The sequence below is a fragment of the Fukomys damarensis genome, unplaced genomic scaffold (assembly GCF_012274545.1).
Source record: "Fukomys damarensis isolate Sample0158 unplaced genomic scaffold, DMR_v1.0_HiC HiC_scaffold_7, whole genome shotgun sequence".
Taxonomy (NCBI): Eukaryota; Metazoa; Chordata; class Mammalia; order Rodentia; family Bathyergidae; genus Fukomys; species Fukomys damarensis.
In genome coordinates, this window is record NW_022900919.1 from 17,757,623 (window position 1) to 17,769,129 (window position 11,507).

An 11,507-nucleotide genomic window follows, 5' to 3' on the forward strand; every position below is an offset into this window, starting at 1 on the left:
AAAGTAACAAAAAAAAAAAAAAAAAAAAAAAAAAAAAAAAAAAAAAAAAAAGAACACACAGTCAGAAGATGGCCCTATGCTACCAACTCTCCATGGCTACTCAGCTTTCCCTAGTAAGACGGAGACTTCTATATAGCTTTGTAAATATGCTGCCTCTCCCCCACTTAACTCCTTTAAAGTCATTCTCTGGCTCTTGCAGCTCAACAGTAAGTAGCAAGCAGGGCAATAATTAGACCCTCTGCTGTGCGTTGCACTGGTGATTTGAATAATTCAGAACACTAGGGGTGAAGGAAGCTAAAATAGTACTTCTCCCTGAGAAATAGCCCAGTAACCTTGAGCTTACTGACAAGAACAAAGAACAGGGCATGGCCTAAGGCAAAGGGCTCCCCTGTGCTTTGATATATTTAGGAAAATGTCCAGAGAGGACTAAGGGAAACTCACTCCTATACCTGTTCAAGATCCATGCCAAGAGTTACTCCCATGCTGGACATCAACTTTCAGATTGATTTGTGTCTCCATTCTGTGTCTCAGGATCTCATGAGTACTTTTCTGGCACTCTCATAGCCCCCAGGTTTAGTGTTAGGAATGGGCAATTGTTATTTCTAAATTATCTCCATTATCACTGTTTCTTTGTGTTACCAGAGGAATTTGATATTTTGAGACCATGTTGTGATAATAATACAATTTTATCAACCATAGCTTCCAGCATTGGAATTCACTTCGGTTTGAAAGGTTGTCTCTGTTTTTATTTACTCAGGAAACATGACTAGAGGGAAGCTTTAAATAAAATTATCAATCAAGGACCTCCCAGACTTAGTTCTTAGTCCTTGGATTATGATTTCAAACTAAGCGACAAACAGTGAGGCCTGAAGGCATGATGGCACCCACAATTGATCATGCAGGCCCCATGGTGTCCTTGGCCTTTGCGTGGAGCAGGAAGACCGAGTCGAGAGTACCAGGTATTCAGCTTCTCGTGACACTTTCATCATGTGCCATCGCTGGACTAACTATGGAAAGGTCAAGTCTTTTCATGTCTGCAGAAAGCATTCAAGTTCCTACCCTGAGAAGCACTGGCCTTTTGCCTTCCAGCAGTCCAGTTCTGTCCTAGGTGCTGTCACGAGAAGCCACTGTTGCAAAAGCAACCACAAGCTGGGAAAAGAGATATTCTTCTTTGCATCTGAGTCTTTCTAGGTGTGAGGTTCAAGGGACAACGAACTAGTAGCACTTTGCTGTATGAATGACCCAAGCATTGGAGAGTGAATAATCCAATGGGCAGCTCCACAAGTGTCCATTAAATGTGCACTGTGCACTTATCAGAGAAATGTCTTTTGCCTGGATGAACTTACCTAAATTCTTCTTACCCCTCAAAAGGAGTTGTGTCCTGATGACTTATGTCCTAGGCTAATAAGGGTTCTATTTGTGCCTTGTGGTTTATACAATGTTGTGACAAGAATGAGGTGAAAAGCATGATGGGACAACTGAAATATAAACATTTCTATTCCTTAGGTTTGCCAGTATCTTTCACAGGTACGTAACATTTAAAAATGGTATTTGGAGCCAGGTGTGGTGGCGCACGCCTGTAATCCCAGCACTCAGGAGGCTGAGGAAGGAGGATCGCTGTGAGTTGGAGACCAGCCTGGGCTACATAGTGAGTTCCAGGTCAGTCTCAACTACATAGTGAGACCCTGTCTCAAAAAAAAAAAAAAAAAAACCAACAAAAAAATGGTATTTGGATTTCCTCCCACTCATATCAAAAGGAATTAACCTATACTAATATATAGCTTACGCATATTGTGATTAGTATAAATGAGTATTATTTTGTATGTTATGTATATACGTTTAGTATATTATGATATGTAACCTAATCATACAGCTTTCCAAAGTGTACAGGCAGATATTCTAAGGATGAAGACATTTCGATATATGGAAATGAGGAAGGTATTTCTGTTGCTATAAGAAACTGAAATATGGTGCTGCAGCTTGAATTTCAGGAGTGACCTTTGAATGGAGATGTGCTCAAATAAAAGTAGAAAGTTTACCATGAAGTACAGCCAAGAAGCTGGCCTAGAAAGAGTTAGAGAATGACAGGGTTCTTATAGTTCTTTGATTCCCCTTTCAATACTGTGTGATACTATGTAGTTAGCTGTGAAAACTAGACTGTTCTCAACTGGGGCAACTGCTCCCCTACAACCCAGTGAGTACCTGGCAATGTTTAGAGATATGTTTGATCATCACACTCCGGGAAGGGGAAAACAGCTAATGCACGTAAGAAAAATACATTTGTCAAAATACTGTATGATGTAGAAGACAATTGCCTCCCAAAATGAATTATATCATACAAAATGTGCACAGTGCCATTGTTAGTTTGTTTGTTTGTTTTGTTTTTGAGGCAGGGTCTCACTATGTAGTTGAAAATGACCTGGAACTCACAGCGATCCTCCTGCCTCAGCCTCCCGAGTGCTGGGCTTACATGAGTGAGCCACGACATCCGGCCACAGTGCCATTAGAAAGAAACCCTGTCTTCCAACTTTCTGCTTCTCTGTTAAACTCTTTTGAGTGGAATTATTTTCTTTCCTTCCCCGCTGCTCCCCTACACTCCTTCCCCAATCCTATACATGTTTTTAAGGAAAATAAGTCTTCAATATTATTAAAAGAAGCACATTGTACGAAGTAAAGAAGAAAGGATGACATAGAGAAAGCGGGGGAAATCCGAGAAGAAAGGCAATGGCTCTAAAGTAAGTGTGCTAAGGAGTTGTAAAATCTTTGGAATCAAAGCATATCCACAGCATATCTTGCCCCATCCTGGGAACTTAAATGACTTCAATGACTGTTGACTGGGAGGCTGAAAGCAAAACATACGTGAAAACAGGGCATCATCATGACCTAGAGCTGGAGGTATTCCATTCATTTCCTGGACCCTGCCCCAAATGATATATGTAAGTACTTTTTGAAACACTCATCATAACCCCGTATTCAACTCATGGACCTTCTTTAAAAATCACACAAGCTTCTTTTACCCTCAGGAAAGCAGAGTTCCAGTTCTTAAATATGGCATTAGATCCCATGATCTTTCCACACATTTGGAACCATCCGATTTCACTCTACCTTTAAATACGACACATTTTCCTATCAGGCAATAAATCCGAGTAAAACAAGGACATTGTTGTTTTATACTTTATTTGAGAAGAGACCCTACATAAACTATGTCAGGAAGATACAGGTCTACACACAATTTCATTAATCAATAAATGGAGTAGTTAACATAACAGTAACAATATGATACTATGAGAAAGACAGACATATGACCAAGGCATACTTATAACTCTCACGTATGACTATATTTATACTGGAGATGGATATATACATATATACATGTACATGTGCATACACAGACATGTGTCCATACATACACACACATATATACATATATATGTATAAAATGGCTCTAAACAAAAACCAAGAGAAGAGTTTGCCTTCTTGCAGTAATTAACCACTTGAAAGTGAATAATGGTCGGTTTTCAGTAGTGTCGTGGTGTTAAATCTCTGCCCCACATTGAACTTCAACATCCATAGATTCTGATGAAGACACACGTTTGCCCTGGGATGGAAGTGTGAGGCTTAAGAATGGGCTGATGGTGTGGGGCCGAGAGTGGAGGGTGTGCACAATGAGAAAAATGACCTTTGGTGACACCATTGAATCATCCTTTTGTATTAAACATAAAATATTAATACAGTTTAAAAAAATAATTTTCTGTTTTCTTTTGAGGTTGAGGAGGAAGGAAGGGTAGGGTGGGGAGCAGAGAAAGGGTGGGCACTTGCCTTTCCACTACATCCTACTATCAAATGAGCACACAGCCCCTCCACTCTGGAGCCTTACTAAGTTACAATTTGTTTTTTTTTTTTATCCCTTTCGTTCCCTTTTCTTTTCTTTCCTTTTTTTCCTTGCATAAGGACACCTTTTCTTAAAAGTTTTATTTATGTACTTTCACTAGACTGATTTTCCAAGACCTGTCATGATGCAAATAAAGTTAGCATAGCCAATGGACTAATTTTTCATGAAGTAACAGAAAGATTGAAAGGATACCTCAAGCAAAAGAAACTATTAATTAAACCAAGTTCTACTAAAACCAGTCACCCTTGTTAACAACTTTAGGATCCAAATCATGGGCAAAAACTCATGATAAGCTCTTTCCAGTGGCCTGGGGGAAAATCAAAGAAGTAACATGAAGAAATACTTTTATATAGAATAAAACACAGGAATAATCATGTGACCTTAAATGAATGACATAAGATCTACTGAAACGTGCTTCAACTCTGCTTCTGTCAAATCTTCACTAATCAATGATGACTCGGCAATGCGATATCCAATGTTCAGCTTTAACAATATCCATTTTAATGCCAAACTGCACTGTTTCTTAAGCTCTGTGAGTAGAACTGGATTGGCCCTGGAAAAAGTGTGCACACATATGCCAAATGCACCACTGTTCAGCCGTTGCCATCATCCAGCTGGCCCGTCAGCCAATATATTTATACAGACACAAGGAAATATACACAAACACGTGGGATCGGACAAGATAGAATCACTTTACAGATATTTAGTAGAGAAAGCTTAGGGTTAGGGATGAAAATCAGTTACAACAGCACCTAAACTTCATTTGCAAAATTCCTCTCTGAGAACACAGTATCCGACTAATGCACTGAAGTAGGTACCAGCTGATTTTCCAGGTATTGAACATTTGCTGCACAACATCAGCCTAAAGATAAAGGGACATGTAATGTCCAGTAGGAGACAAATAAGTGTATATCATTTACACGACAATAAATCCTTCATTTCCCTTGAAATAAGATATGTAAAGTAGCACTTAGTTTAATACAAGTTTTGTTCTGTTTTAGACCTAGCTGTAAAAAGCCATTCATGCAAAAAATTACCTCCAGTTTTAGCTGGATGTTTAAAGGACACTTCTCCTGAAAACAAGTCCCTTACACTTAGGAAAGGGAAAAGAATCCCACTTAAGACAGCCAGTGCCGGCTGAGAGTGGAAAATACAAGACTTTGGTGTTTGTAGGGCATTTGCCTTAAGAACCCAGAAGTAGCACTGAGCTCGCCTCTGAAGAGAGGGCTAGAAGTACCCTTGAAGATTTTAGGAATTTTCCAGAAAAAGTACTGACAACCTTTATAGGGTTTGATCCTCTGGTGTATTCCCTCCTGTGGCTTCTATAGGCATCATGTGTACATCTAAAGATGCTTGCTCTGCGTTTCCTGCCTCATGTGACCTTCCCACTGGCCAGTAGATCATGTGTTCTAGGAGCAGTGATTTTCAACTCCTTCTTCTCTGTTCTACAGAGGAAAAAAATACTTTCTATTGCTGCTGGTATTTTCTGTCCATGTCCTTTCTAAACTAGGATTGTTCCGTGATTTAAATATAAATCAAAGCTGTCATATTCCAGAGAAACTTTAACCTTACCACCCCAGTGATCATAAGAATAACCTAGAGAGACTCCTGCCATGGCAAGTGTAACTACCAGGATGGGCTCGCTTCCTTTAATCTCTCCTTGAAAGGAATCCTTATGTTCCTCCCCCACTATCTGTCAAAAATGATGATATTTAGCAGTGAAGGGGAAGAGGAAGTGAGAGAAAGGATATCGTGGAGTATAGAGCCTTGGTATCGCAGAGGCAGAGAAAGTGGACCTCATCTAATATCTGGTGAAGCAGGAGCCAGTATGTAAGATGGAATCTGCAAAGGTTGTCTTGCCTTCTCAGCATAGGACCCACCCTGGCATGAAAAAGCTTGCTGCCAATGAGTCAAGAAAAGACAACACTGCCTTAGGATGTCAGCGTGTTATTCTGCCGTATGAAAACTGGCCGATCGCAAAGCAAAGGTCACGGCGTGTGCCTCAGCTACTCTCCTTGTCTCAGTGTACTCCATCATGCTGGCCTAGAGGCTTACTTTCTGAGGAACTATTTTTTTCTGTGATAGTTTAAGGCAAAAACAGCTGCTGACCAACAGAAAAACTGGTGGATGGTGAGAGGAAAGCAAGGTCCCTCCTTGAGTCTCCAAAATGCCTAACATGAGCATAGCTAGGGCCTTCTCTTTCTTCCAAGTTCACTGAGTCAACCACTGTGAAATACTGCCTCCATAAGCCCACCACTTCATGAGTACACCACTTGTACATGTGGGGAATATGCACAAATTTTAAAACAGAAAGCGATTGCCTGTAAGGAGTTTACAAGCCGAGAGTGTCATATGAAGATTTTTTTTCAGGGGGTACCTGTTCCAAAGTGTGGCTATTATCTAAGAATCTTTTTGAGCCAGGAGACCCGAGTAGGTCCAAACCCTAATATTTTTTAACAGGTCAAGAAAATTACAGAAACACTTAACTCGGGCTTGGGGAAAAAATACAAGCTTGTAGGTTTGAGAATGAATAAAAGATGTAAGCACCTAAACTTAAGACTTAAGATTTCTTACAAGATAGGAAGTAAAGGAAAAACCTGTTCTTTCCCATCTGGAAATGCAATCAAGATGTAGGCCCTAGGTAAAGGGTCGGGTGGTGGGGGGGAACCTGTGCTGTCCCTGGTTCTGAAAGATAGACACTCAGGAGTCATTGCAGAATTTGCACTCTGGGACAGCCACAGCCAGAAGCTCTGCCTATCAAACTGAAAAGTCTTTCAACAGAAGTTGGTCATAGGTGACGGTCCTCCAAACTTGTTCCAAAAGTCTCTTTTTTCATACTATTCAAACAAAAATAGCCCCTAAAGCTATGCTAGTTTTTCCATAGGACAGAATTGATGCTTTGCCAAAATACTGGCAGGCAGCTCACTTCGCTCTATTCCCACTCAGGCCCAACAGGGATGGCCCCTCATGTGAACCAACAGCCCTGTGCCTTTCAAATAGAAGCCTGTAACACATGCACAGGGGTCTGACAATGCTGCTTGTTGATGTGTGTGTGGGTGTGTGTGTGTGTGTGTGTGTGTGTGTGTGTGTGATACTAATTGCAGTAGCCGGTTAATTTGGTTTGTTATGGCTAAATGTTTCTGAAGGAAATATTTGGATAAAACTTTGCTTTGCCCAGAAACATGGGGCTCTGAGTTTCTGGAGGTCTAATTTTACTGTCACATGTCTAGAAACTGACCAGAGTTTGTACTGTTATCAAGAGATAGTCTAAATTCATAAACAAGTGTTTCTTATCTGCTTTCAACCCTCAGCCACACACACATACACACACACACACACACACACACACACACACACACAATCTCAACAACTAAACCCATCTTGAAGGAGGACAGGATCCCTCCCAGAGCAGTACACCTGTCTTTGCTCAACAGAAAAGCACTACTGTTTTCTCTCACATTCAGCATGAGAGTTTTCTTGCCCTAACTTGCTTTTCTTTCATTTTAACTTGACAATTCCCTCAAGCTAACCCTCTGTGGTCTATACACATAATCAAAAAGGTCCCTGATACTGTGGGGTATCAGAAAAATAACAGGAGTCATATTGAGTTGCCTTCAATCTTGATGGGGGCAGGGGAGCCCTTGCTTTTAGACATGAACTGTAATCAATCTTTTCTAGCCATAGAATGAAAATATCCCAGCAGCCCCACAAAAAACTAAGCTTTCAGAAAAGGGAAAGAAATCAAACACCGAGATAGATTCTACTTGTTCCTGCAACATAGAATTTCAGATTTTCCATAGTTAGTGAGTTACTTCTCAAATGATCGCTCTGAGATATTTGACTACTCAGTTGCATCTCTAGGAAGTTATATAGTGAGACAGCTTGGTGGAGGAAGACTTTTCCAGTGCTATGAAGGGGCTCATCTCCTCAAGATTATCAGAATAAATTACAAAACATCACCCTGAAACAGCTTGCCTTCTTTAATTTCACACCATAACTCGAAAAAAAAAATATAACCCAACTAGGATTCTCATTTCAAAGAAAACTTGGGTGCTTTCTGCCTGCTGGACAACTTGTAAGAGAAAAATCACCCAGACAGAGGCCTAAAACAGAGGTGTTACTTTCCCATATAGGAAAAACAAAGATGGAGCACAAGGTAAAAAGAGAAAAGAGAAGCTGAGATATTCTGAATTTGAGTAAAGAATTTAAGAGTTTCTCAGCATTTTGGATACTCGGCCTTATTCTGATGTCTCTATGGAATGGTCAAAATCCTTTTAATAAATGCACAACATCTCCTCAAATACATCACACCTGATGATTACTTGGGAATTGAAAGGAAATAACATTTGAAAGATTTATCTTGCCAAGTAGTCACCACTGCAAGCTATTTAAAATAGTGGCTGGCATCACAGACACCTGGGATTTTTTTAGGGCTGTAAATGACATCACTGTTGTTGCCTTGGTGATCTGGTCTCTGGATTTATTGTCAAGGGCTTCATTTTCAGCGAGACCAGTTCCTCAGTGGGATTCCCACTCACACCATCTTAGTTGTCCTTGGGCTATTGAAAGTGTCACCTAGTTTGGCCTTTGCCAGAGCACTTCTTTCTACCTTGCGGTTATTTTCCCATGTCGGTCCACTGGCCCTAGAATGTTAACACTTCTACATTGTTAGCCTTTAGTGCTCCCCGCAAGATTAGCTTCACCACCCAGTTTATTGAAGAAGGTTTGTACAGTCTTATTTCACAAAGCATTATGGTAAAATCTGCAGAAACTCACAAAAGCAAAAGTTAGTGCTAAGAAGTGATGTGCATCAGGAGATTCCAGTTCCCTAAAAAATATTCAGGGTTCTAAGCCTGGAAGTAAAATCTACCAGCAGTTCCTTTTCAATGACAGCGCCAAATGGGCAAAACCACCCTCGTCTGCCTGTGTTTTCGAAGGCATTTTCCATCACTACATGCTTGATGGTAAATCAAAGGAGAAAGAGCTAATGACAAAACATTTAGGAGCCAGACTTCAGGATGAATTTTTTAAAAGTGCTCCTCAGCACAGTGCAATTTAAAAGCAGCTCTGAGCTTCGCATCCCAAAGACTGTGTGAAACACCCCTGCCCAAGGAGTGGGTTCTACCTACTTGGGGCACTGAGCAGCCCACAAAGCATTTCAACCACTGTGGGCTCATCCAGCAGGACGATGTAACCACCCTCTGGGGCAGGCAGGGAGTTGTTAGCAGTGGGCTTGGTTTTCGTTTATTCATAGATTTGCTTTTGTAGATTAAGAAAGGGAGGCACAGGATCATAATGCTTTTCCTAAGGTCACTCAGCAAGACTCTGTCTCCTCGCCCTACTACCTTCACTCACCATTTTTAATCCATCAAGAATAGTATTTTAAAAAGATCCCCAACTCTTTCCTTAAGCAATAAAAGTGAAAAAAAAATTAAAATCTCATTGAAAATATTAGTAGGGATCAGGAAAAGAACCAATATTAAACTATCCCCAGAGGGTTGCTTTTTAATGACTTTTTAAAATCGGGGCTTAGGTCAGACATGAGTAATTTCTTTTGAATAGCAAATGTGGATATGAGTGTTTTTCAGAGGCACTGAAGGGAAAGGGCTGAAGCATCTATTGATACAAAATGATTTTGAGACTAGAAAGTCTAGTGTCCCAGCTCCTCGGGTGATTTCTTCCACCTGAAGTTTTCCTAGCATGTTAGATTCAGTTCTGTTCTTATAGTATAAAGCTTTCTGATGCTATCACGATAAAAATTTAATATAATAAAAAAAATCTCTGGTTGCATCCCACATCCAAGATATGAAAGCACTTTCAAATATGCATGTCAATATGATAGCCACCCCATGAAACAGATAAATACTTGGCTGAGGATCTTAGTCCATAATGATATGGTACACCCATGATCTTAGGGGTCTACATTGAAATGAAAACCATGGTTTAACATTTACCAGTATAATTAACAGTCAGAAAACAAGAAAGAACAATTAGATGGAAAACTTATTTGTAGCAAGGCCTCCCCTTTCCTGACCAGAAGGATGAGATGACTTCAAAAAGACAGAATGAGGCAGTGCAATAGTCTTGTTGTCCCAAAGTCTCTTGTGCAAAAAAGTCTCTGGTGAAGTGCTAATGAGGCGCTAATCACTTGGTCTGCAGAGCTGGAAGAGACTAACGTCTGAGAGAACACTCTTGTCTCCTTCAGCTGAAACCCAGAGCTAAATCCCAAGCATGGCTGATGCTCAGGTTAGGGTAGAGGAAGACAAGGAACTGGAGCTTTGTCTGACTTCTCAGAGACAGGGCTTGGCCTTGAAGGGGTGAGATGGACAGAAAGTATTCAGTCTGGGACGCCTTCAAAAGAGAGCTACAAGAGATATATTGAAGACAAAAATGGCCAGAGTGAGGATGTTCACAAACTTGCTCCAGCGGGAACCTTGATAGTTCACTGGTAATTTATCTGAGCAATGAACAGGGATAAATTTGTCTTTCCCCATTGCACAGAAGGGGTGCAAGCCTGCAACTAGCTTCCAGCTGCCCATTCAAACAAAAAACTGTCCTACACTGGCTCGGAGAATTCAGGTGACTTATGTAGTTTCCCAGCCACAGAACACCCCATCCAACCTGCTGGCTTCTAGCTCAGCCCTCTTCCTTCGCCCAGTGCTAACCCTTTCACTCCACATTGCAATCCTTTTGGAACGCTTGAGTTTTACATCTGACTAATTCAGCCCAAAGATAGACTCAGTGACTTACTTACATTAATCCACATTTATATTTATACACACTTAATATTTATTACACAAGCACTAATTTAATGTCTTTTGCCCCACAAAATTAATTAAATCAAGCCTTAGTTTAGTAGTCCTGCCTCTAAATATGAAGATTTTGAGAAAATAAGAATTGTCTTGCTCAAAAAAAACCTAACTTTGTAAACAATCCAAAGTGCAAAAAGCCAAAGGCTGTGTGTTGATGATAAAAGTAGAGATATATCAAAGTTTCAGAAAACAAATATGTGATTCACACTTATTTGTACACACAATATACACACAGTGGTCAATGGAAGCAACCCAGCTGGGACATCATGGTTTGTACAAAGACAAAATTACTGAGGCATTTGTGTGCACATGGGTGTGCATATAACCAAGCACAGTGACATAAGTAATAAGATGACAAGTTTGAACTATGTGAGCTCTAGCATCTAGAACAAAACGCTGTTCTTATAATTGCTTTTAAATAAAGTCATCAAGAGTGCCTTTGTATGACTGCAATGTTACTCAGCCCAAAAATCTATTACCCCTGTCAATAAACTAAACACAACGTCCTTGGCTGGAAACTTTCAATTATCCTAAAGAAATATCTAAGAACATACAAGGCCATTCTGACTGCTCATATTAAAAAAAGAGGCAAAGTAGACAAAAGCACTTTTACAGAGATCAAAATTACACCACTTTGGGAGAGGCAGGAGGATGGCAAGTTTAAACCCAGGCTGGGAAATTCAATGAATTAGTGAAATCCTGTCTCAAAATATACAAAAGGGGTGGGCATGTAGCACAGTGGAAGGCCCTGGGGTCAATGTCTAGTAGCACACACACACACACACACACACACACACACACAC